This window comes from Pristiophorus japonicus, chromosome 2, assembly GCF_044704955.1.
Source record: "Pristiophorus japonicus isolate sPriJap1 chromosome 2, sPriJap1.hap1, whole genome shotgun sequence".
Taxonomy (NCBI): Eukaryota; Metazoa; Chordata; class Chondrichthyes; family Pristiophoridae; genus Pristiophorus; species Pristiophorus japonicus.
The window spans coordinates 161,982,288-162,010,001 of record NC_091978.1 but is presented as its reverse complement, the minus strand read 5'-3'; the positions used below and the strand labels follow the sequence as shown (position 1 = coordinate 162,010,001).

The 27,714-nt window shown below is 47.8% G+C and overlaps 1 protein-coding gene across 1 annotated transcript in view; it reads right to left on the bottom strand.

Moving 5' to 3' along the window:
- Window positions 1–27,714, bottom strand: part of gabra4 (gamma-aminobutyric acid type A receptor subunit alpha4) — a 159,039-nt gene that overhangs the window by 54,973 nt on the left and 76,352 nt on the right. The window lies entirely within an intron of this gene.

Sequence of the window (27,714 nt, the reverse complement as noted above, 5' to 3'; positions counted from 1 at the left end):
AGGCGAGCCGGCGTGCAACGCCCCTGGTTGCGACACCGGCTTTGATTTTTGGCTCCCACCCAATCCGTAGCGACCTGCAGTGCGCCCTGCTGAGACCGCCTATGAAAACAGGTAGTCCGAGCTGTAGCGGCTGCACTGAGCTAAGTAATGTCAACCTCAGGTAAGTCTGATTGTTTTTTATTTGATTTTTTTTGCAGGTTATGTTGTGGTGGCGTGAGTTATTTATTGGGAATATGTTTGGTGGTTTTTTTTCAGGGTTTTTTTTCTCCCCAAGCCTCTTTAAAGCACCCCAAGGCTGGCTGTTTCGCTCGGGATTTTTGCATGCTCAGTGAGGTGTACAATGCCTTCCTTAGCTCTCCGCCCCACACTCAGGGCCCAGCTGCCCAATTTTGCTGACTGAGGTGCAAACTGTTCCCGGGAGCAAACATTACTGCCTCACCACCATTACCGCCCCGAAATGAGCAAAGCCGAAAATCCAGCCCACAGAGTTATAACTACCTAAAACGTATTCTGATTTCTTCATCTAAAGCTAGATTTTGGCACATTTTTTTGAGACAAATCTGCTTTAATGCAATTTTGTATATATTCTGTGAATGTGTACATTGCCAAAATCGAATCCAAAACCTTGTTTTAAATTGGTGAACATGCAGATTACACAAAACTCAAAAAAATGAGAAAGTCAACCAGTTTAAACAACACACAATGCTGTAGTCCAGCGGCAAATCCACCTGACTATAAAGTGAAAATCATGCTCATGAAATGTACCAATATAAAAGTCAGGAGCTGATATATTATTGAGTAATGATTGAGGTAGTATTGAAAGGAATGGGGGTCTATTGTTTCTGTGTTATTGTGAAGCTCATTCGTCTTCCTACTAATGTGTTCCGCTCCCGCCATTACTGTAAGCTACAAGACTTGCTTTTCTGAAGATTAAAAGTAACTGAAAGTACCAGAAAATGGCAGAGAATCTATTTTCTGCAACTTCAGAGCCAGGTTTCACATGTCACAATGAGAAATTCCAGCTGCCAGCTCCTGCAGCTTGCTTGTTCAGTTAGGTTCACAACTTTTCCAAACTGGAATTCTCAGCGTCTGCTGATGTCATAACTATCCACATCATCAGCTGCGTTTTAACACCACTCTGAAAATCCACATGAAAACTGGTTGCAATCTTCTATGGAAACAGACTGAGGGATCTGACAGTTGAGCAGCCTATAAAGGTCAGGTTGCCATGACAATAATAGCTTTGATACATAATATAGCCACAAGAGGCAGAACTGACTCACAAAGTGTGGGTGGAGCAAATCATCTGTCTGAAATTGTTCACAATATGCAAATTTAAGATTTAACATGCCAAATCCTTATCTTGTTATTTTGACACATACATATTGTTCTAAGGTCCCACATTGGTAACAATTTGCTTAGATTTATTGGGGTGGATTTTAACTTTCTGCAGTGATGGAAAATGGGTAATAGTGGATCGCCCGAGCATTATGCACCCCGCTCTACTGTTCTTTTCATTAACCTCAATAAAAAGGGAAATCGGCCGAGGTGTATAATGGGGGCCTGGTCTGCTACCACCTGTTTTCTACCACCACTGAAAGTTAAAATCTACCCCATTTTATTAAATAATAGAAAATTTACATCAACCTTGATAACAAACAATTCACAGAGTATAAGTGAAGGTAATGAAACAGCCTAGGTAGATTAAAAATGTTAAGTTTCTAAGACCTCTTTTGTGAAATAGATGCTAAGAGAAAGAAAGAATACTTCACAATGGTCAGAAGGAATTTGAAACTTAACCTCTGATAATAAGTCTGGATTACCCTAGTCGCATATGTAAGAATGTTAAGAGGAAAGCTAACAATGTAATTGAGTCAGAATTTGCCCAAGCGGGGCATCTAATGGCATGTGCCATTAGTTAGACTTGCCCCTACGCCCTTCAGCTCAAAAGATTTTTGCCCACTAAGTTGCTGTAAGTGCGAGCTGATAACGGCGCAATGAGGGAAACAGCATCTGGGATCTGATTCATCATCATCATAGGCAGTCCCTCGAATCGAGGATGACTTGCTTCCACGCCAAAAAGGGATGAGTTCACAGGTGTTTCAATGAAGGACGTAATAGTCCAGGTCCTGAACTACATGTTGAAGGGTGGAAGATGCCTGTGCGTGGATTTTTTTAAATGTGTGGTGGCCGTTGCACACCAGTCACCACACGGGCTTGACAGAGCTAGGTCTTGATCCAGTGGCAAGGATTAACCAAGACGACTGGAGACCAGCTCTGCTGCATGGACCTAGTGCGCACACATATCGCAGTGTGGGCTGGCTCGTGCTGCCCCTGGGCCCTACCTGGTAGGGTGGACCTAAGTGAACAGGGAAAGCAACAGCGTATCTCCTTAACCAATCAGATTTAAGGATTGGGAAATAAACACAGGAAGGACTGAGAAGCAGGGTAAATTAAAGGAGGTGAATTCAATGTCAAATCAGGTACAGAAAGAGAAATAAAGAGTGGGGAAGATTGGATTAAGAGAGATTAAAAAGAGACAGAAAGGAAAAGTTAAAAACATTTGAATTAAATTTGACATTTTTAAAATCTCCTTGAAAATTTCAAACCTGAAGGAATCAGATTCCACACCTGTAATCATTAATCTTTGATGCCAGAGAGGACAATTGGTAGTCATTAATACTTCTCTCATCATTAAAAGGGTACTTATGCTTGTAATGACAAGACTTAACTTTCTGAGGCGAGTTTAATGGGCAAATACAGCAAATTCCTAAAAAAAACAGGGTGGCCAAGGGCGAGATGTCATTTTTGCGAAGCTAATGATGGAGCAGCACAACTCGGACAGCGACTTTTGTATATTCACGTTTAACTGCACAATTGTTCCTCACCTAAAGTTAGTGTACCATTTACGGCTTAAATAAACAAGTGCTATTATCTTTACTGTTAATTTGACAGCAAATTCTGGCCCAATATGTAAACAATACTCCGGCAGTCCACAGTGGGTCTAAGGAACTGATTTAAAAGGTATTGTGAATACACTCCTAAAATACATGGAAGCTGAAGGGGTTATGAACCTTCAGGAAAGATAGTACTTACATAGGTATAAATACAGATGTAACCTCTGCTCCCTCTTTCCTGCTATCTTGGGTTCTGAACTCAATCTTTCTCTCTCTTTCTTTCTCTCTCTCAATTTATCTCTCCTCATATATGGCAGCATATAAGATGAGTAAATGTATACTTTATCAAGTGTAATGGCATATAACTGCAAAATGTAGACTGCCTGGTCTGATGTTACCATATGTGAAACACATTAATTATTTGATTTAATTGGTGCAATTGACTTAAGCTTTGCTCAACTGTATGCAGAATGGAGCCTGCCAAACCAGATCAAGTGATATGATTTGTCCAGTGTAATTTTGCCATGCCACATGACCTCTTGTATTGACTGGTAGCTTGTTACTATGTTCCAATAAACTGATTTTGTCATGTATTTAACCATCCTGCAATGACATAATGATGCAACTGTAACTCATGTACACTGTACCTGTACCCTAGAAATGCACACCCTGACCACAGGGGGTGAACTTGCAGGAGACACTCCTCACCTGGGTTTCCAGGTATAAAAGGGGAGGTCCCACCCAGGGTCCACACTCTTTGGTCATGGCAATAAAGATGAAGGTCACATAGTGACCGTGTCTGATATATCCATGCCTCGTGTGAGTTTGTAGTAAGGTGCAGGGATACTACATTTGGCGACGAGAAACGGGAATCATTGAACCATGAGGATGGCCACTGGTGGCAGAGAAGAACGTTACTGTGTGGGTGAGGACTGGGACGACTTCGTGGAAAGACTCCAGCAGAGCTTTGTCACAAAGGACTGGCTGGAAGAGACAGCGGCTGACAAGCGGAGGGCGCATCTACTAACCAGCTGCGGACCACAGAAGTATACGCTGATGAAAGACCTGCTCGCACCCCAAAAGCCGGCGGACAAGTCTTTTGAAGAGCTCAGCCAGCTGATCAGTGAGCATCTCAAGCCAGCGAGTAGTGTACACATGGCCCGGCACCGGTTCTACTCTCATCCGGCGTCGGGAGGGACAGAAAGTCTCGGACTTCATGGCGGAACTGTGGCGCTTGGCCTGTTTCTGTAAGTTCTCCGATGCCTGCAGGGGGGAGATGTTAAGGGACTTTTTCATCAAGGGCACTAATCATGCTGGCATTTTCAGGAAGCTCATAAAGACGAAGGACTTGACTTTAGAAGGGGTGGCATTGATAGCTCAGACCTTTATGGCAGGGGAAGAGGAGACCAAGCTAATTTATGCACGTAGCCCTGGTCCAAACGTGGCGACGGACCAGGGAGTTAACATGGTGAATGCAGCTCGGGACCCCGCAGGCAGGCAAGGGCATTTCGAAACCGCCCAGGCAGTAACAGGCTCTAGGTAAAGGGATTGGCAATTCACGCCATCTCAAGGAACAATGCGTCCCGCGATGGGACCATTAACACCCACCATCAGAGTGCTTAGAAACAGCCAAATGGGCAATCAGAGAGGAATGCCTGGTAACAGTTCTTTTGTTAACAGCAATCTCAATCTCAGCTCATGCTGGAGGTGCGGGGGTAGATACACTGCGAGAAGCTGCAGGTTTCAGCAATATACCTGTAGGATTTGTAATGTCAGTGGACATTTGCCAGGATGTGCAAAAAGGCAGTAGCGAGGCTAATCTGTGAGACAGAGAAACCAAACGAGGGGTTTGCAATGCAGGATGAGGCCTGGGGTAAAGCCATAGATGCTGAAGTTCAGCGGGTTCATGTGGCTGACGTCCACAGCTCATATACTAAAACGCCACCCATGATGATGAAAGTCTTAATGAATGGCATCCCGGTGCACATGGAGCTGGATACGGGAGCTAGCCAGTCATTCATGAGTGCCCAACAATTTGAGAGACTATGGCCACACAGAGCTAGCAGGCCCAAACTGGAACGCATTGAGATGCAGCTACGGATGTACACCAAAGAGATCATCCCAGTGCTGGGCAATGCAAACTTGGTGGTAACACATAATGGATTACAGAACCGGCTGCCACTCTGGATCGTTCTGGGAAATGGCCCCGCGCTTTTGGGGAGGAGTTGACTAGCTGAGGTGAATTGGAAATGGGGGGATGTGCACGCCATTTCATCCCCGTGGAGTGAAGTTCATGCTCACAGGTCCTGCAAAAATTCGGGTCACTGTTTCAACCTGGTGTCAGAACGTTCATGGGCACAAAAGTAGTGATACGCATCACTCCGGATGCCAGACCAATGCATCACAAAGCCAGAGCGGTGCCGTATATGATGCATGAAAAAATTGAATGTGAATTGGACAGGCTGCTCAGAGAGGGCATCATTCCGGCCGTTGATTCAGTGACTAGGCAAGTCCTATCGTTCCCGTCCTCAAAGCAGATGGCTCGGTTAGGATTTGTGGCGACTACAAAGCCACCATCAACCGAGTATTGCTGCAAGACCAATACCCGCTCCCGAGAGCGGAGGACCTTTTTGCCACGCTGGCAGGTTGCAAGCTGTTCACGAAGTTGGACCTCACTTCGGCCTACATGACTCAGGAACTGGCTGAAGAATCCAAGCTTCTGACCACCATCACGACGCACAAAGGATTATTTGTCTACAACAGGTGTCCGTTTGGCATTCGTTCGGCAGCAGCTATCTTTCAGAGAAACATGGAAAGCTTGCTCAAATGCATTCCTGGAACGATCGTATTCCAAGACGACATTCTCATAACGGGTCGAGACACCAAAGAACACCTCCACAACCTGGAGGAGGCGCTATGCTGATTGGATCGGGTAGGCTTGTGGCTGAAAAAGGCCAAGTGTGTGTTTTTGGCCCCAGAGGTCGAGTTTTTGGGCAGGAGGGTTGCCGCAGATGGGATCCGGCCCACTGAATCAAAAACGGAGGTGATCCGCCGGGCGCCCCGGCCCGGCAACACATCAGAGTTGCGATCATTCCTGGGACTTTTGAACTATTTTGGGAACTTTCTGCCGAACTTAAGCACATTGTTGGAACTGTTATACATTCTCCTGCGTAAAGGTTGTGAATGGTTTTGGGAGGGCTGTCAAGAACGGGCTTTCAATACGGCGAGGAAGCTGCTGTGTTCCAACAAACTGTTGACTTTGTATGATCCCTGTAAAAAACTGGTCTCTCATGCGATGTGTCATCCTATGGGGTTGGGTGTGTGTTGCAGCAGGGTAATGATGACGGCCGACTCCAACCGGTGGCTTACGCCACCAGGTCGCTCTCCCAGGCAGAGCGTGGATATGGCATGGTCGAGAAGGAAGCACTCGCGTGTGTTTACGGTGTAAAAAAGATGCACCAGTACCTTTTTGGTAGACAGTTCGAGCTAGAGACGGACCACAAGCCATTAACATCCTTGTTGTCCGACAGCAAGGCTGTCAATGCCAATGCGTCAGCTCGCATACAGCGCTGGGCCCTCACGCTGGCTGCGTATGACTACACCATACGGCACCGGCCAGGCGCCGAAAATTGCCCTGACGCGCTCAGCAGGCTCCCACTGGCCACCACCGAGGGGGCGTCAGAGCAGAGCGCCGAGATGGTCATGGCCGTTGAGGCTTTTGACACTGCGGACTCCCCCATCACAGCCCGCCAGATCAAATTCTGGACCAACAGGGACCCCCTCCTATCCATAATAAAGAAATGTGTCCTGACTGGGAATTGGGCACCTGCACACAGGGCGTGCCTCGAGGAAGTCAGACCTTTTCAGAGACGGATGGATGAGCTCTCCATCCAAGCCGACTGCCTGCTATGGGGCAGCCGGGTAGTCATGCCCCAGAAAGGAAGGGAAGCGTTCATCAGGGAATTCCACACCCTGGCATTGTGCTAATGAAGGCCACTGCCCGGTCACATGTATGGTGGCCGGGGATTGACTCAGACCTGGAACACTGGGTTCACAGGTGCACGACGTGTGCCCAGCTGGGCAATGCCCCCAGGGAGGCCTCACTCAGCCCGTGGCCCTTGCCCACCAGACCATGGTCACGTATTCACGTAGACTATGCAGGCCCGTTCATGGGGAAAATGTTCTTGATTGTTGTCGATGCATACTCGAAGTGGATCGAGTGCATCATATTGAACTTGTGCACGACATCCATCACCGTGGAGAGTCTGCGTACGGTTTCCACAACCCATGGCTTGCCGGACATCCTGGTCAGCGACAATGGCCCGTGTTTCACCAGCCATGAATTCCAGGACTTTATGTCGGGCAATGGTATCAAGCACGTCCGGAGAGCGCCGTTCAAGCCGGCTTCCAATGGCCAGGCGGAGCGGGCGGTCCAAGTCATAAAACAGGGTATGCTACGCATCCAAGGACCCTCCCTTCAGTACCGCCTATCGCGCCTCCTGCTGGCCTACAGGTCCCGCCTGCGCTCGCTCACGGGAGTCCTGCCAGCGGAACTCCTCATGCAATGCACGCTCAAGACGCGGCTGCCCCTCATTCACCTAGCCCTGGCAGACATTGTTGAGGGCAAGCGCCAGTCCCAAACCGAGCTCCATGATCGAAACTCAAGGGGGTATAATTGGCAAAGAAGGAAATAGAGTCATGGTGGTCCGACTAAATAATGGGCAGATATGCCGCAAATACTTGAACCAAGTAAAGAAAAGGTTCAGCATAGACACGGAGGAACCTGAAGAAGAGCATGATGAGATGGCACCCACACCACTGCCAGCGGACGAGCAACAAAAACAGCCCTCAGCATGTACAGTCCCTGCGGCCAGGCCGGACAGGCCGGAATCACCTCAAGTGACAGAGATGCATACTGAGGCTCAGCCACCAGAGCCACAACTGCGGCGCTCCACGAGAAAGTGTCGACCACCTGACAGACTTAACCTCTGAAACAAAAAGACTTAAGGGGGGAGGTGATGTCATGTATTTAACCATCTTGCAATGACATAGTCATGTAACTGTAACTCATGTACACTGTACCTGTACCCTAGAAATGCACACCCTGACCACAGGGGGTAAACTTGCGGGAGACACTCCTCACCTGGATTTCCAGGTATAAAAGGGGAGGTCCCACCCAGGGTCCACACTCCTTGGTCCTGGCAATAAAGGTGAAGGTCACAGAGTGACCGTGTCTGATATATCCATGCCTCGTGTGAGTTTGTAGTAAGGTGCAGGGATACTACAGATTTTGTTTTAGTGAACCATACCCTGCACTCCATCTGAACCTGGCTACAATAGAGGACTTAGGTTGTACACTCACAGAATTGGGCTGGGAGTCCCTTGTTATAGTTAACTACATGTTGTGTTCAAATATAATTTACTGTTTATTCTATAAAGGCTTGGAAACAGAACAAGTCCATGCTTACAGATAAATATAATGCAGCATTTATTTTTTGGTGTCATGAAATGTAAGCCATACTTAACTATGGATGGATGCCTGAAGGTAGAAGATGGATTGCCAGTTCTCTAGATTAGCCGATCTTGCACTTTGTACTATTGGTCTGCTGAACAGGTGCAAATTAGAATTTGGGACAACAGTCCTGGAAGTCACCATCAGAATCAAAAAGGACGCTGTCTTTTCTCAAGATCTCTACCATATGTATTTCCCTCCAAGCTTCAGGTACAAGACAACAAAAATAATCAGGAACGCATCTCAAAAAACATGCTCACTGGCCTTATTGCTAAGATCAAACTTCTCTGTGCTGTCTTGTTATAACTGACAACAGACATCCCAAAGTATCCGACCAGATAAGAATTCTATTTGGATATTTTTTCGCCTATATCTATCTCACCAGCAAACTTAGGAACATAGGAACCTAGGAACAGAACCAGGTCATTTAGCCCCTGGAGCCTGTTCCACCATTCATTGAGATCATGACTGATTAGCGACCTAACTCCATATACCCACCTTTGCCCCAGATCCCTTAATACCTTTGCTTAACAAAAATCTATCAATTTCAGATTTAAAATTAACAATTGATCTAGCATCAATTGCTGTTTGTGGAAGAAAGTTCCAAACTCCAGCATTCTTTGTGTGTAGAAGTGTTTCCTAATTTCACTCCTTAAAGGTCTGGCTCTAATCTTTAGACTATGCCCCCTAATCCTACACTCTCTAACCAGCGGAAATAGTTTCTTTCTATCTATCCTATCTGTTCCTCTTAATATCTCGAAAACTACGATCAAATCACCCTTAATCTTCTAAATTCCAAAGAATAAAACTCTAGTTTGTGTAATCTCTCCTCGTAATTTATCCTCTGGAGTGCAGGTATCATTCTGGTAAACCTACGCTGCCAATGTATCTTTCCTCCAAGGCCAATGTATCCTTCTAAGATGCAGTGCCCAGAACTATTCACAGTACTCCAGGTGTGGTCTACGAGGGGTTTGCATAGCTGTAGCATAACTTCTAACCCCTTGGACTAGAACCTCCACTTTTGGGCTTATTTTTTGAAAATGGGCGATACTGCAAGCAATATGAAATGGGCGGTAGCGTTATATTTTTTTGACCTTCTGCAGTAAAGTGTGGCCATCCTTAGCAACAGCATGTCAACGCTTGATTCCCACGATTCTGGAGGTTAAGGGCCACCAGGACATGCGCAGAAGAGGAGCCAGAGAGAAAGGGAGCTCAGAGGGACTGAAGGCGTGGCTGGGTGTGGTGTGGCTGCTTTGGGAGGAAGGAGGGAGACTTTAGAGCTTCACATCAAATAGGCAAACAAAAATTAGCTGTTACCAGCCACATATTTGACCGAATTTGCCCTATAATGGAGAGAGGAGGAGGCATCACAGCATGCTGTAGAGACTGACACTGGAGAGAGCAGTGAGGTGGGCAGTGAGCACATTGGAGGACGCAAAAGAGCCAGGAGGTTCTCGGACGAGGGAAATGCCTCCCTCCTGAAGGGTGTCGAGTTACGCTGAGGTGATTTGACACAGGGAGGGTGTGGGAAGTCCACCCCAAAGGCCTACCAGAGGATATGGACTGAGATAGCAGAGGTGGTCTCGTCTGCGACCAACAAAGCGCGTGAGGGCAACCAATGCCGCAAGCGATGGAACGACCTTGTGGGATCCCAAGAGTAAGTATTACATTGATTTACATGGAGTTATAAATTTATATAATTTGATTTGTAACAGTTATGAATGACTATCAGCAGATGTGAGGCACTTTTACCGGGAATGTTTTATTCAAAGCCTGCGGTCACGGTGTACGTCTTTAGGTAAAGAATGATAATAATCAGAATAATCATGATTACATCGGCCGGTTATGTGTTGTATAAGTCTCTGTGACAGTACCTAGCAATGATATTACGCAATGATCTCATGCCATGTCATCCTGTCACCTTTTACAGAAGAAGCTATCGACGATGAGGTCCGTACAGAGGCGAACGGGTGGGGGGCCACCAGTCTCCAGCGACATCACTGACATGGAGGAGCGAGTGCTAGCACTCGTGGGGAAGCAACCCCGGACAGCCACTGACACATCTGCAGACCCTGAAGTGCTGCCACGTGAGTAAAGCTTACACCATTGCATGATGTAAATCAATAGATGCCACACCCACTCATGTCCGAACAACCATATATGATAGATGATCTCTAAAAGTGTCATAGAAATTATCCTGGCCTTATGAAAATCATTGCAATACACAATGTGTTGATGGTCATGAAATGTAATGTCTGTGATGATTTTGATAGTGGTGGTGCTTTGGTCGTACATATGCTGTGTGTAGTGCTGGACTCACCTTGTCACCCTAGCACCCCCTTCTCCTTTAATAAACTCATTTATATTTTGCATCTCAGCCAGCAGCGTGGACCCAGGCAAGACCTCAGAGGCCAGAAGGTGGGGGCGCGGGGCAGGAGTCGGCAGACGATCCTACTACATCTGGTGTGGGAGGAGATCCGATTGTCGCCCGTCAATCTGCTGGGTCTGTTCTACAAGGACGAGAGCGCAGACTTCGAAGAACCTGCATCGACACGCTCCAGAAGCCATTCCACCCCATCTAGTGGTCCTCCGGTCATTCTCGCCTCCACTCTGGAGTTACCGGCGCCAAGCACCTCTCCACAGGGCACTCCATTTGTCCCCAGGGCGGTGCCGACCCCGTGGAGGCCTCGGGGACGCGGCAGGTCTGTTGCAAGAGCGCAACATGACAGCAGAGAGATGGTTCAGTTGTCCAGGGGGACTGTAGACATTGGTGACCAGCTCATCAAAGCATTGAGAGGTATATCCCGACAGCTGGCCACCATGACCGAGCACACTCCGTCCATGGTGGAGTCCCTGGATGCGATAGCCAGGAACACTGCTGCCACAGGCCTCCCAGTGGTCCCAGAGCACGGCACTCCACCCCTAGGTTCTGCACCACCACTGCGAACGACAGATGAGAACAAGGACCAAGATCCTGCTTCTGCATCAGAGAATGTTGCCCCCTTGGCACCCCCCGCTCCCGTACCCATGCAACCACCGCCTCTGCCTTCATCCCCCCCAATGAGGCACCGCCTGAGGAGCTCCTCAGCCAGGCGCCGTGGAGCAAGGAGGGGAAGGGGTAGAGGTGGGGAGAAGGAGAGGTGGGAAGGAAAGTGAGGTGAATGTGCGCAGGTGATGGCTGTGTTATATTTCCATCAGCGTGTATGCAATTTGTTGCAATGTATGGGGGCTGGGGACCACCCTCCTGCTTTGCCTTTGTATTCTGTGTTGCTGGACATGTTGAACATGTGATTTATGTCAATGGTGGAAAATGTGGGGTGTGGGTAGGAGTTGGGTGTTATTGGCTGTGATACTTATGATTTCAGACCAATGTTGTTATTAAACTTTTGTTATTGAACATAACCTTGTTGCACATTGTCTCAGATAGCTGGACCGTTACACACTGGTGATTTCTTACCATAAAAGGGTTAAATAAAATTTGACATCAATCAACATAAACTTTAACATCAATCACATCAGTGCTCTTTCAGGCAAATTTCCAATATCAGCTCCTCACAAAAGAGTGGAATTTAACAAATGGCAGCCATACCGCTGGCATTCATAGAAAACATAGAAAACATAGAAAATAGGTGCAGGAGTAGGCCATTCGGCCCTTCGAGTTTGCACCACCATTCAGTAAGATCATGGCTGATCATTCACCTCAGTATCCCTTTTACTGCTTTCTCTCCGTACTCCTTGATCCCTTTAGCAGTAAGTGCCATATCTAACTCCCTCTTGAATATATCCAATGAACTGGCATCAACAACTCTCCTAGATAGGGAATTCCACAGGTGAACAACTCTCTGAGTGAAGAAGTTTCTCCTCATCTCGGTCCTAAATGGCTTACCCCTTATCCAGTTAGTTCCACATTTTGTGGCCGTTTTTTTTGAGCAAGCGATATTCTGGTGCTATGTGTGCGAGGTGGTGAAATTGACAATGAGCGATCTCCATGGTTGCTAGTTTGGGTAAATATGCTCTTTACAACAAAAAACAGTGGAAGGACGTTCATAGTGAATCTGGGCATTAATTCCGTGTGGAAATTAACGCTGGGTGATATTATGGCCGTTGACTTCGCCCATTCTGCTGGTTCCATCCAAAAAAAGTGGGCGGGCAGTAATATTTTTTCCCGGCGTTAAGCACATATGGAAAATAACGCTCGGCAATAAGGCTCCTAAAAAAGCCCGTCAATTTCCATTTTGTGCCAAAATGGGCAATATATAGGCGTTATAAGTCATTTCAGTGGTAAAATGGGCGTTAAGTGGGAGTTAATCATGCAAAAAAAATGGAGGTTCTAGCCCCTTGTGTTTTAGTCCTCTCGATATAAAGGCCAGAATTCCATTAGCATTTCTGATTATTTTCTGTACCTGTTCATGACATATATATTATCTATGTACATGAACCCCCGTATCTCTTTGGACCTCTACTGTTTTTAGTTTTTCTTTATTTAGAATGTACCCTGTTCTATCCTTTTTAGGCCCAAAGTAGATTATCTCACATTTGCCTACTTTGAAATCCATTTGCCACAGTTTTGCCCATTCACTTAATCCAGCAATATGTCTTTTTAATTTTATGCTTTCATCTACACTGCCTACATTTGTCATCTGTAAATTAGATGTGTGGTTTTCTATCCCATTATCCAAGTCATTAATAAATACTGTGAATAGTTGAGACCCCAACACGGATCTCTGTGGGACACCATATCCTGCCAATTAGAGCACCTAACCATTGTCCATACTCAGCCAATTTCCTAACCAGGTCAATAATTTGCCTTCAATTCCATGGGTTTCCCCTTTAGTAAACAGTCTCTTATGTGAGACTTTATTGATTGCCTTCTGGAAGTCCATATAAATATCATCTATAGACATTCCCCTGTCCACTACTTTAGTTAGCTCTTCAAAAAATGCAATCAACTTCTTTATTTAATTAAATCACCTTACTTTTACAAATCTATGCTGGCTCTCTCTGATCAGCTGAAAATTTTCGAGGTGTTCCGTCACCCTATTCTTAATTATAGACTCTAGTAATATCCCGACAACAGATGTTGGGCTAACTGATCCATAATTCCCTGGTTTCCCTCTCTCGCCATTCTTATATAGCGGATTGATATGTGCAATTTTCCAATCTGAAGGAACACTCCCTGAATTGAGAGAACTTTGGAAGATTATATTTAGGGCATCTGCAATATGCTCACCTACTTCCTTTAAAACCCTGGGATGGAAACCATCTGGCCCTGGGGATTTTTTACTCTTTATGCCATTATTTATTTTATTACTCTTATTTTGCTTATGATAAACTTTCAATATACATAATCAGCATATTTTGTCAGCAAAATCAGCACATCAGCACCAAATCATAATTTGGTCTGAAGCATTTGTGCTTTTTTTTGCCTTTTCAAGTGCAAAGTGCATCAGTAAGACATATGTTATATGATATGGTGAGATAACACCAGTGTTTCGGAGGAAATTCAACAGACAGGGAAATTAGGCTGTGAAGCTGTGCTGTTGTATTCTTGCCTTAATGGGCTGACTCAGAATGTTGATGTGCAATTACAGTAACTCTTAAGTTCCGAGCAGAGAAAGGGAAGTCTGGTATAAATATTATCAACGATTGGGCTGACAGCTCAGCTATATTTCTTCTCTGCTGCAAAGACTAGGCTCTAGCAGCCAGTAGACTATTGTCACAGAGTCCATCAGTCAGCGTGGCTTTGGTCTTCACTGAGTCCATGGATTAGAGATTTTCTACAGATGCAGGACTACAAAATCTATCATTTGTCCAGCCATCTTCCCCACTTGTTCAACATAATGTAGACCAGTTGTGGCTATCAAGCCAAGGAGTTCAATATTTCTAACTAAAGAGAGTTTTAACAACATAATTGTTAATATTTCTTGACAATGCTATTGATGTGATCTGCTCAGCATAGATTTTTCTGATATGATGTCCCAGTTATAGACACCTTCTTTTTCACTTGTCTTTTGCTTTTGGACCTCATCAGGGGATTTGAAATCTGATAGGCAACTCCTCTTTACTAAAACCAAAACATATCTATGGTCAGACTGGTTTTCAAATGTACGATAACCAGCAGCATTTTAAGCTGAGAATCAAGTTTTCAAAGTATGTGTCATTTTGTTGATGTTTCACAAGAGAAATCAGCTATTTTCACCAGGATTGGAGGTTTCCAGTGTCAAACAAACAGATCAGTTGGAAAGTGGACTGGAGAATGTCAGAACCAATTAGATTGGTTGCAGGGAAATACTGGAAGCTGACAGGACAAATCAGGTCAGTCAAAAATGGAAATTGATGTTGTCAGAACCAATCGATCGGCCATTACTTTCTCCCACTGTTGGTTGCACTCAAACTTGAGGCAAAAAAGTTTCAAGGTGGCTGTCATGTATGTAACTACAATGTAACACCACTGTATTACTGTATACACTCAACCTAGATGCACACCTTGACCACAAGGGGTGAACTTGTGGGAGACACTCATTACCTAATAACACAGGTATAAAAAGGGAGATCCCACACAGGGTCATTGTCTTTGGAGTCCTGTGAATAAAGAGTGACCTTGTACCCAGAATGTGCCTCGTGTGGTTTCATGCTGTAGAGTAAGGACTTTACATTAGCAACGAGAATCGGGAATTCATGACCCATGAGAATGGCCACCAGTAGCACAGAGGAATGGTACTGTATTGGGGAAGACTGGGACGATTTTGTTGAGAGGCTTCAGCAAAGCTTCGTTACAAAAGAATGGCTGGGGGTGCAGCGCCCGACAAGCGAAGGGCTCATCTTTTGACCAGCTGCGGACCAAAGACTTACACGCTCATGAAGGACTTACGAGCACCTGAAAAGCCGGCGGACAAAACCTTTGAAGAACTTAACAAATTGATCGGGGAGCACCTCAAACCGGCGAGTAGCATACATATGGCCCGACACAGATTCTACATCCACCGACGTTGTGAAGAACAGAGCATACCGGACTTCGTAGCGGACCTCCGGCGTTAGGCATGTCTCTGTAAGTTCACAGACGCCTGCAGCGGGGAGATACTAAGGGACTTCTTTATCGAGGGCATCGGTCATGCGGGAATTTTCCACAAATTAATTGAGACCAAGGATTTGACCTTGGAAGCGGCGGCGTTGATAGCTCAAACTTTCATGGCGGGGGAGGAAGAGACGAAATAATATACGTGCGCAATTCTGCCTCTAACGCGGTGATGGATCAGGGAGTCGACATCATCAATGTGACTCAGAGCCCCGCAGGTAGGTAGGGGCAGTCCGACACTCCCCAGGCAGCAATAGACCTCAGAGTAGGACTTCAACAGAGATAATGGCAGGCTGAAAGGACATTCACGCCATCACAGTGGACAATGCAGCCCGGGATGGGGCCATTGACACCCACAATAGGGTACTTAAGAGCAGTCAAAGGGACAGTCAGTGCGGAATGCCTGGCCATAGTCCCTTTGTTCCCAACAATGGAAACTTTAACTCATGCTGGAGGTGTGGGGGAAAACACCCAGCTAGATCTTGCAGATTTCAACAGTTTGTCTGCAGGAACTGCAATCTTAGTGGCAACTTAGCTCGAATGTGCAGGAAGTCTGCAACCAGACTAATATATGAGGCGGATGGACCAGAAGAGAGTTCTTTGAGGCAGAATGACTTTTGGGGCAAATCGATGGACGGCAAGGTTCAGCAGGTCCATGTGACGAATATTCACAGTTCATACACCAAAACGCCACGAATGATGATGAGGGTTTTATTAAATGGTATCCCTGTACGCATGGAACTGGACACTGGGGCCAACCAGTCACTCATGGGCGTTCAGCAATTTGAAAAGCTATGGCCACTTAAAGCTAGTAGACCCAAATTAGCACGTATTGCGACACAATTACAGACTTACACGAAATAAATCATTCCAGTGCTAAGCAGTGCAATGTTGGCTGTCACACACAATGGGTTAGTGAATCGGCTGCCACTCTGGATTGTCCCGGGCAATGGTCCCGCACTGTTGGGGAGGAGCTGGTTAGCCGAGATGAACTGGAAATGGGGGGATGTTCACGCAATATCATCTGTGGAGCGAAGTTCGTGCTCACAAGGCCTACAACAATTCGATTCACTATTCCGTCGAGACTTTCAAAGGCACTAAAGTAGTGATACACATCACCCCGGACGCCAGGCCAGTGCACCACAAAGCCAGAGCGGTGCCGTATGTGATGCGGGAAAAGATCGAGAGCGAATTGGACCGGCTGTTGAGAGAGGGTATCATCTCGCCTGTTGAATTCAGCGACTGGGCGAGCCCCATCATTCCCGTCCTAAAAAGCGGATGGTTCTGTCAGGATCTGTGGCGAATACAAGGCCACCATCAATCGGGTGTCCCTACAAGATCAATACCCGCTCCCGAGAGCGGAGGACCTCTTCGCCATGCTGGTAGGCAGCAAGCTGTTCACCAAGTTGGACCTCACTTCAGCCTCGATGACCCAGGAACTGGCCGACGAATCTGAACTACTGACCACCATCACCACGCACAAGGGATTGTTTGTTTATAACAGGTGTCCGTTTGGCATTCGATCAGCGGCTGCGATTTTTCAAAGAAACATGGAAAGCCTCCTTAAATCCATTCCTGGAATGGTCGTATTCCAGAACGACATCCTCATCACGGGTCGAGACACCGAGGAACACCTCCACAACCTGGAGGAGGTGCTACGCCGACTTGACTGGGTAGGCCTGTGACTCAAGAAGTCTAAATGTGTGTTCTTAGCTCCTGAGGTTGAGTTTCTGGGCAGGAGGGTTGCTGCAGATGGGAATCGGCCCACCAAATCCAAAACAGAGGCGATTCGACGAGCACCCAGGCCCTGCAACACATCGGAGTTGCGTTCATTCCTGGGACTGTTGAACTATTTCGGGAACTTTCTGCCGAACTTGAGCACGTTGTTGGAGCTGCTACACGTGCTCCTGCGTAAGGGTTGCGATTGGTTTTAGGGGGACTGTCAGGAACGGGCTTTTGATCGGGCGCAAAACCTACTTTGTTCAAACAAGCTGTTGACCCTGTACGACCCCTGTAAAAAATTGGTTCTGACATGTGATGCATCGTCCTATGGGGTTGGGTGCGTGTTGCAGCAGGGCAATGCTGATCGTCAATTACAGCCTGTGGCTTATGCCTCCAGGTCACTCTCTCAAGCAGAACGGCAATATGGGATGGTCGAGAAGGAAGCGCTTGCATGTGTCTATGGTGTAAAAAAAATGCATCAGTACCTCTTTGGTAGGAAGTTTAAATTAGAGACGGACCACAAGCCATTAACATCCCTGTTGTCAGACAGCAAGGCTATCAATGCCAATGCATCAGCTCGCATACAGCGATGGGCTCTCACGCTGGCTGCTTATGACTACTCCACTCAGCACTGGCCCAGCACTGAAAATTGCGCTGACGCGCTCAGCAGGCTTCCACTGGCTATCACTAAGGGGGCTGCGGAGCAAAGCGCCAAGATGGTCATGGCTGTCGATGCCTTTGACAGTGCAGGCTCCCCCATCACAGCCCGCCAGATCCCCTCCTATCCCTGATTAAGAAATGTGTCCTGACTGGGGATTGGGCGCCCGCACACGGAGCATGCCCAGAGGAGGTCAGACCGTTCCACAGATGGATGGATGAGCTCTCCATTCAGGCCGACTGTTTACTATGGGGCAGCCAGGTGGTTATGCCCCAGAAGGGCAGGGAGGCATTCATCAGGGAACTCCACAGCGAGCACCCAGGCATTGTGCTGATGAAGGCCATTGCCCGGTCACACGTTTGGTGGCCTGGAATTGATTCAGACCTGGAACACTGTTCGCAGGTGCACGACATGTGCCCAGCTGGCTAATGCCCCCAGGGAGGCCCCGCTCAACCCGTGGCCCTGGCCCACCAGGCCATGGTCACGCATTCATGTTGACTACGCGGGCCTGTTCATGGGAAAGATTTTCCTTATAGTGGTAGATGCTTACTCGAAATGGATCGAGTGCATCATTCTAAATTCATGCACGTCATCCACCACCGTGGAAAGCCTACATGTGATCTTTGCAACCCATGGCTTGCCGGACATCCTGGTTAGTGATAATGGCCCATGTTTCACAAGCTACAAATTCGGAGAGTTTATGTCGGGCAATGGCATCAACCATGTCAGGACTGCACCGTTCAAGCCGGCCTCCAATGGCCAGGCGGAACATGCAGTCCAAATCATTAAGCAAGGTATGCTCAGAATTCAAGGACCCTCCCTACAATGCCGCCTATCGTGTCTCCTGCTGGCCTATAGATCTCGACCACACTCGCTCACGGGGGTCCCGCCCACAGAGCTACTAATGAAACGAACACTCAAAATTCGGTTGTCCCTCATTCACCCAGTCCTGACCGACATAGTTGAGGGCAAGAGCAAGTCACAAAATGAGTACATTGACCGTAATTTGAGGGGGAGATGTATAGAAATAAATGATCCTGTATTCGTCCTCAATCACGCCATGGGGCCCAAATGGCTTGAGGGCACTGTAATTGACAAAGAGGGGAATAGGGTCATCATGGTAAAACTCAACAATGGTCAGATATGCCGTAAGCATCTGGACCAAGTAAAAAAAAGGTTCAGCATCGACACGGAGGAACCTGAAGAAGACCATGAGATGGAGCTCACAACACCGCCAGTGAACGAGCAACAAGAGCAATCAGAAGAATGCACAGTCCCTGCGGTCAGCCCGGACAGGCCGGAATCACCACAGGTGACAGACACTCACGTCAGTGTCCAACAACTAGAGGCCCAACTGCGGCGCTCCACGAGGGAGCGCAGACCACCTGAAAGACTAAACCTATGATCCCAATAAGACTTTGGGGCGGGGAGGTGATGTCATGTATGTAACCACAATGTAACACCACTGAATTACTGTATACACTCAACCTAGATGCACACATTGACCACAAGGGGTGAACTTGTGGGAGACACTCCTTACCTGATCACACAGGTATAAAAAGGGAGATCCCACGCAGGGTCATCGTCCTTGGAGTCCTGTGAATAAAGAGTTAAGGTCACAGAGTGACCTTGTCCCCAGAATGTGCCTCGTGTGGTTTCATACTGTACAGTAAGGACTTTACAGTGGGTGCTCAAAGTTATAAAAAGCTAGGTGGGAATGTAAGTTGTGAGGAGGATGCAAAGAGGCTTCAAAGGGATTTGGACAGAATAAGTGAGTGAGGAAGAACATGGCAAGTGGAATATAATGTGGAAAAATGTGACGTTAGCCACTTTGGCATGAAAAATAGAAAAGCAGATTAATTTTTAAATGGTGAGAGATTGGGAAATGTTGGTGTTCAGAGGGACCTGGGCGTCTTGTACATGAATCATTGAAAATTAACAAGCAATTAAGAAAGCAAATGGAATGTTGGCCTTTATTATAAGACGATTTAAGTATAAGGGTAAGGGGGGCTGAAGTTGCCCCGTCCCTTAAGACCTGTTGTCGTTGGAAATCAGCAGCCACGCTGCAGAATGGAATGGCCGCCGATTTTTTGTGGAATGGCCACCATATTGAAAATTCCGCTCCTGCTGTATCCCGGCGGTGACCCGCGCCCCCCACTACTGCTCCACTGTTGCCGATCCGCCCTAAGTGTGTCATCAGAGCATGCAAAGCCGATGTTTCCCCCCCGTGATTGCGAAATTCCGCTGAGAAAATCTTGCTACCGCCACTTGGTGCCACTGGCAGCTTCTTCTGCCGTATGCACTGTGCTTGGAGTCTGTTCAAAATGGCGGTGCGGCTGCCATTAAAAGGAGGACCTACTGCCGTGCCACCTTCTTAATTTTTTGGTCGTCTGACTGCCATGTTGGGCCGCCAATTATGCCCCCGAGTTCGGCCAGGTTGTCAACAGGTCTGGCCGAAACCCTCCCTGGTGGCCCAGTGGACCAAACTTCAAGAATTGCACAGGCTCTCCCCCTTTAAGTGAAGGGGGAGATGTGGTGACGTGCCAGCACGATGGTGTCATCAGAGAACAGTCCGCCCGCCCCCAACTTCCGCCCCTCTAATGTGCAAACTTCCGCTCACCGCTGCACTTCTGCTCCCAATATGACCAACTTCCGGTCCGTTGGAAAAATAAGCTAAAGAGCGGTATTTTGCTCAAGAGGCTACCGCGCTGGTAAAAAACATCTGAAACAGGGTAGAAACATAGAAACATAGAAAATAGGTGCAGGAGTAGGCCATTCGGCCCTTCGAGCCTGCACCGCCATTCAATAAGATCATGGCTGATCATTCCCTCAGTACCCCTTTCCTGCTTTCTCTCCATGCCCCTTGATCCCCTTAGCTGTAAGGGTCATACCTAACAACTGCAGTAAGACCTCCTTGCTCCTATACTCAAATCCCCTAACTATGAAGGCCAATATACCATTTGCCTTCTTCACCGCCTCTTGTACCTGCATGCCAACTTTCAATGACTGATGAACCACGACACCTAGGTCTTGTTGCACCTCCCCTTTTCCTAATCTGCCGCCATTCAGATAATATTCTGCCTTCGTGTTTTTGCCCCCTCATATTTATCCACATTATACTGCATCTGCCATGCGTTTGCCCAGGAGAATCTGTATCAATGTAGCTACCAACTTTATATGTATTATCCGTACAAATTTCAAATGTATTAACTCTTTCTAAAATGGCCGCTCATGGTTATTGCTGTCTCTTCAGATTTCACTGTAGGGGAGAACAATGAGAGACTTGCTTTTGTAAAACAACCTTGAGGAATCGTCTGATCATCTGAACCAAGAGCCAGACCAGCCTCGGACGAGACGGGAGGAAAATGGCCACCGGAGCGAGCACCCTCCAAACAGTAGGTGCGCCGCGTTTCCGGCAGTGGGCAATTTCGGCCCCAGGAAATCTTACTGCAATTATATAGGGCCCTGGTGAGACCACACCCTGGAATATTGTGTGCAGTTTTGATCTCCTTACCTAAGGAAGGATATACTTGTCATAGAGGGAGTGCAACGAAGGTTCACCAGACTGATTCTTGGGATGGAGGGATTGTCCTCTGAGGAGAGATTGAGTAGACTAGGCTTATATTCGCTAGAGTTTAAAAGAATGAGAGGTGATCTCATTGAAACAATAAAAATTCTTACAAGGCTCGACAGGCTAACTGCAGGGAGGATGTTTCCTCTGGCTGGGGAGTCTAGAACCAAGGGTCACAGTCTCAGAATAAGAGGTCGGCCATTTAGGACTAGGATGAGGAGAAATTTCTTCACTCAGAGGGTGGTGAATCTTTGGAATTCTCTACCCCACATGGCTGTGAAGGCTCAGTCGTTGAGTATATTCAAGACAGAGATTGATAGATTTTTGGTTATTAAGGGAATCAAGAGATATGAGGATAATACAGGAATGTGGAGTTGAGGTAGAAGATCATCCATGATCTTATTAAATGACGGAGCAGGCTCTAGGAGCCAAATGGCCTTCTCCTGCTCCTATTTCTTATGTTCTTATTACTAATGCACTTATTTAGTACTTGTTGCCACAACTGCCCTGATAAATTGCAACTTTCAAAAACTTTAAATTCTTATCGAAGGAACTTCCTGGGACATGCTTGGCAGTTGTCTTATGTGAAGGTTTATTTTATTCTGGTTGCAAAATTCTCCTAAATGTGATAGCATTAACTCATTGGCCAGAATTTTGTTTACCTGGGCGGTCGCCGTGTCAGTTCATGATCCTATTCCCAATTTCATGTCGCTCCTCAGAGCGACTTTCCTTTAATGCAGCCTATTAAGGCAGGCCTGTGCGTTTCACGGCCCTATTAAATGGCATGGTTCTAATGACGTCATCGATGACTCATTTTCAGCCAGGATATTTAAAAGGAGCCTTGGCCAGATTGCATTTGCAGGTTCATCTAGGATTATGCGGGCACTGTACTGGAGCATTTGAGTTTTGCTAAACCTTGGAAACATGATTGCACAGAGGCAGAGGGCTGCACCCAGGTTCTCAGATGACTCTCTCCATATACTTGGGGAGGAAGTCACAGCAAGCAAGTAGGTACTCTTCCCTTCTGATGGGGAGAAGAAACCTTCCCTGGAGACAAAACGGGCCTGGCTCGCGATAGCCGAGATCAACAGCAGGGATGTGATGAGGAGGACCTGGGTGCAGTGCCAGAAATGCTTCAATTATCTCATTAGATCAGGAAAGGTGAGTTCAAAGCCACACTCAACTTCATCCTGCTGTGCCTCCCATCACATTCCCATCACTCTGCCTTCCCAAGCCTACTCCTGCACATCATTAATCATGGCATACATATCTTGCATGTCCACCCATCCCGCTCTCTCTATCTGCATTATCACATCCCCATCTGACTAACCACCCCTCACATTCATCCTCATCTTAATGCAATCATACCAATGAACACACAAGGAGGCCATTTGTCTTTGGCATCCCACTTCCTCATAGTCACCATCTACAAATGTAACCCATTCATTCCTTACAATCATTCCATGACTCTCATTCAAACTTCTCTTCTTTCTCTCCTTGCAGGAGAAGAGAGCCCACAATACAAGGAAGAGGGAGAGAACCAGAGGTGGCCTTCCATCGTTAATGATTTTAGCTGTCGCAGAGGAGGTCGCCCTGGAAGTATCAGGAGTCACAGAGTACCTAGCGGTGGGAGACGGAGTGAGGGGGACATCTCAGCAACCTGGTGAAAGAATTACATCTCATATAACCTCAAGGCATACAGCAGTCACTCATATGGGGACTGACGTCAGCAGACAATGAATGTTCATCATGTGGATAATGGTATCATTACCAATTCTTGATATGACATTTCCAAATCATTGCTTTACTCTCCCACAGGTCCATCAAGAACCCCCCACTCGCCTTGCCCCCCTCCACTATCCAGGAGGAAGAGGAAGACAACTCCGCAGAGGAGCCTGCAGCCTCTGAGGATGCACCATCATCAAACATGTGCAACCAGCATCAACGCAAATACATACATCTCGGTGGGTCCCATGCGAGAGAGAGCAGTGTTGTCACCTGGTGTGTCACAAGTCACAAGTGAGCAAGAGGAGATGGTGGGGACAGGGACAGCAGTGGAGACTCCTCATTGGAGAGTGCAGGAGTCTCCCAACTCTGCTCAGCTGTATGCAGATGCTGACCCTTGGGGGCTGTCGACAAAGAGGATTCTGGAGAAGCAGCAAAAAATGCGGGAGGCTCTGGCAGCTTTTCCAGCTGTGAAGTGTACAATTCTAGGGAGAATGGAGGAGCCCATCTCCAACATGAATAGCACCATGTCACAGGCGATGGTTACGATCCATGCAAAGGGTGGCCACCTGCATGGAGCATCAAATGTGCCAGTTAAATGAGTGTATGCTTGCTGTGAACAACAGCTTGCAGACTCTGACTACAGTCATATCCAGGAGGGATACAAACCTAAACTTGGGCATTCATCATCCCACTGATGTGTAGCAAAGTGCTCTTCAGCTCCTTGCCAGCAGGGAAGTGCGGGTGGGCCATGAGAGGGATGATGGTCAGAGGACAGCGGGAGATCGGAGGATAGCAGGACATTGGAGGACAGCGAGAGATCGGAGGACAGAAAGGTCAGAGAACAGCAGGAGATTGGAGGACAGAGGGGGATCGGAGAATAGCGAGCATCCAGAGGTTGGAGGACAGTGAGAGGTCGGAATACAGTGGGAGGTTGGAGGACAGTGGGAGATCAGAGGACAGCGAGAGTCCAGAGGTTGAAGGACAGTGGAAGGTTGGGGGACAGCGGGAGATCGGAGGTCAGAGGACAACGAAAGATTGGAGGACAGCAGCAGGATCGTGGCCCAGGTGCGGCGCAGCATAGACCAACAGCAGGATCGTGGCCCAGGTGCGGCACAGCATAGACCAACAGCGGGGTCGTGGCCCAGCACAGGCCAGCAGCAAGATCATGAGACTGCCATTGCGTCCTACAAAACCCAGGGATCGAGGCCCTGTGGGAAGGAGAAAGGAAGATAGTAGGAGTATGCGTGTGTGTATGAACTAGGCCCATACAGCAGAGCCTGGTTTCCAGTCACCTTGGATCCCCTTGCCACTGGACCAAGACTTTGCTCTGTCAAACCCATGTGGTAGCTGGTGTGCAATGGCCACCCCATGTTAAAAGAACTCACGCACAGGCATCTTCCACACCTTAAGATGAAATTCAGGACCTGGAAGGTCAGGACCCTCATGGACAACCCCAACAGCAACAGACCGGAACACCGCACAGCTATCATTGCCCGGGAACTCAGACGCTTCAACATTGACATCACCGCCCTAAGCGAGACTCGGCGGGCAGGGGAAGGACAGCTCAAAGAACAAGGTGGTGGCTACATCTTCTTCTGGAAAGGCAAACCAGAAGCAGAACGCCGGCTCCATGGGGTTAGCTTTTCCGTAAAAAATAAACTATTGGGCCATTTCAGAGACTCGTCCTGTGGGATAAACGAACGCCTCATGATTCTTCGGCTCACCCTAGATCGGAACCTGTGCGCTACAGTCTTCAGCACACATGCCCCAATACTGGAAGCTACAGACGAGACCAAAGAGGAATTCTACTCCAGCCTCAAACAATCCCTGTCCCGAGTCCCAACGAGCGACAAGCTGATCCTCCTTGGCGACTTCAACACCAGAGTCGGAAAGAACACTGATCTCTGGGGAGGTGTGATCGGCAGAGAGGGGTTAAGGAAAGCCAACTCCAATGGCACCCTCCTCCTGACAAAATGCTTAGAACACGGCCTCGTCATAACAATACCCTGTTCTGTCAGAAGGAGAAATATAAAGCTTCATGGCAACACCCTCGCTCCAAGCATTGGCATCTGTTAGAATACGTCATCGTCCGAGCGAGGGACTGCAAAGACGTGTGCATCACCCGCGCCATGGCAGGAGCTGACAACTGCTGGACAGACCACCACCTAATTCACTCTGTCATCACAATCAACATTGCCGCAAAACAGCGACGACAACAGAAACAATGCCAAAGAAAAATCAACACCGGTGCACTCAAAGATCCTGCTAAGAAAACCCTATTCAGCCAGCGCCTCGCTACCAACCTGACGACTCCCAGTGACCCAGAGATGCAGAGTATCCACAGGGCCTGGTCAGCCCTCAAGGCTTCCATAATTAGCACCTGTGAAGAGACGCTCGGTCACTCGATCAGGAAACACCAAAACTGGTTCGAAGACAACGACCAGGAGATCCAGGAGCTAATATGCTGCAAACGCAAGGGATTCTTGGACTGGAAACAGCAACACAACTCGAGGGCAAGAAAGCAGGTCTACAGATGTCTGAAGGCCGAGGTCCAACAGAAAACTCGTGATTAAAGAACAGATGGTGGGTGGAGAAAGCACAAGAAATCCAGCAGCTAGCCGACAACCATGACATGCGAGGATTCTTTAGCGCAGTCAAGATGACCTACGGCCCAAGCACTGAAGGCCCTACCCCACTACTGGCCAAGAATGGAGAGGTGCTCATCAAGGACAGAGAGGCAGTCAGTGCCCGCTGAAAGGAGCACTTCGAGGATCTCCTCAAACGCGTCTCTGTCTTTAACATGAGTGTCCTCGACTCCATCCCACAGCATGCCACCCACCACCATCTCAGCATAACCCCTGCCTGGCATGAGGTTGAAGAGGCCATCCGACAACTGAAGAACCACAAGTCATCAGGAGCAGATGGAAACCCCGCTGAAGCACTAAAACATGGTGGAGAAGCACTACTGGCACAGATCCATGACTTCATCTCTCTTATCTGGCAGGAGGAGATCATGCCAGGAGATCACAGAGATGTTGAAATCGTGACCATCTTCAATAAAGATGACAAGTCCAACTATGGTAACTACAGAGGAATTTCCCTGCTGTCGACCACCAGGAAAGTCATCGCAATTATGCTCCTGAATTGCCTTCTTCCTGTGGCTGAAGAACTCCTCCCAGAGTCACAATGCGGATTCCGCCCACTAAGGGGCACAATGGACATGATCTTCACCATGCGGCAGACACAAGAGAAATGCAGGGAACAGCACCAATCCCTGTACATGGCCTTCTTCGACCTCACAAAAGCCTTCGACACTGTCAACTGTGAGGGATTATGGAGCATCCTCCTCAGTTTCGGCTGCCCTCAAAGGTTTGTCACCATCCTCCGCCTGTTCCACGATAACATGTAAGCCGTGATCCTGACCAATGGATCCTGCAAAGACCCATTCCACTTTGGACTGTGGTCAAGCAAGGCTGTTTCATCCCACCAACGCTCTTCTTGAACTTCCTTGCTACAATAGTCCATCTCACCCTCGGCAAGCTCCCCGCTGGATTGGAGCTAAATTACAGGACAAACGGGAATCTGTTCAACCTCCGCTGCTTCCAGGCCAGATACAAGGTTGTCCCATCCTCCATCATCGAACTACAGTACGTAGATGACACAGCATCTGCGCACACTCGGAGGCTGAACTCCAAGCCATCGTCAACACCTTCACCGAGGCGTACGAGAGCATGGGCCTTATACTAAACATCCGTAAGACAAAGGTCGTCTACCAATCTGCCCCCGCCACATAGCACTGACGTCCCCAGTTATCAAAATCCACGATGAGGCCTTGGACAACGTGGAAAATTTTCCATACCTTGGGAGTCTACTGTCAACAAGGGCAGACATTGATGACGAGGTCCAACACTGCCTTCAGTGTGCCAGTGCAGCCTTCGGTCGCCTGAAGAAGAGAGTGTTTGAAGACCAGGATCTCAAACCCAGCACCAAGCTCATGGTCTACAGAGCAGTGGTGATACCCACCCTCCTATATAGTTCAGAGACATGGGGCCGAATTTGGTCAAGGCCTCCCCCCTCCCACGTGCCGCCCAAAGTGCCGCCAATGGCAGGCAAGGTACCGGACAGTACTTTCGGTGGAGTTTTCATTTCCAAGGGCCCACGATGGTCGGCAGGCAACAAATCAGTGACATAAGCTGCCAATCTGGGCAGCAGCGGGCGGGAGCTCTCATTCTCAGCGGCAGAGGCACTTGCTGCCCAAGTGCCACCGAGGATGGAGTCGGGCCCACGGAGGGTCGAAGAGGTAAAAATAAAAATCATCAGCAACAAAAAAAAAATCTGAGGACCTTCAGGGGGTCCCATCCAGGTAAGTACCTGTAAATAAATAATTTAAAAACATTCCACTTACCTTTTTTACAGGATCTTGACACTCACCATTCAGGACAGACCAGTCTCCACACAACGGTTCACCGCTGTCCTGCCGCCGACTCCAGCCGACTCCTGCCCGCACCAATCTGGCATCTCGGCAGGCGGGAGGTCATTACGAGCATCGGC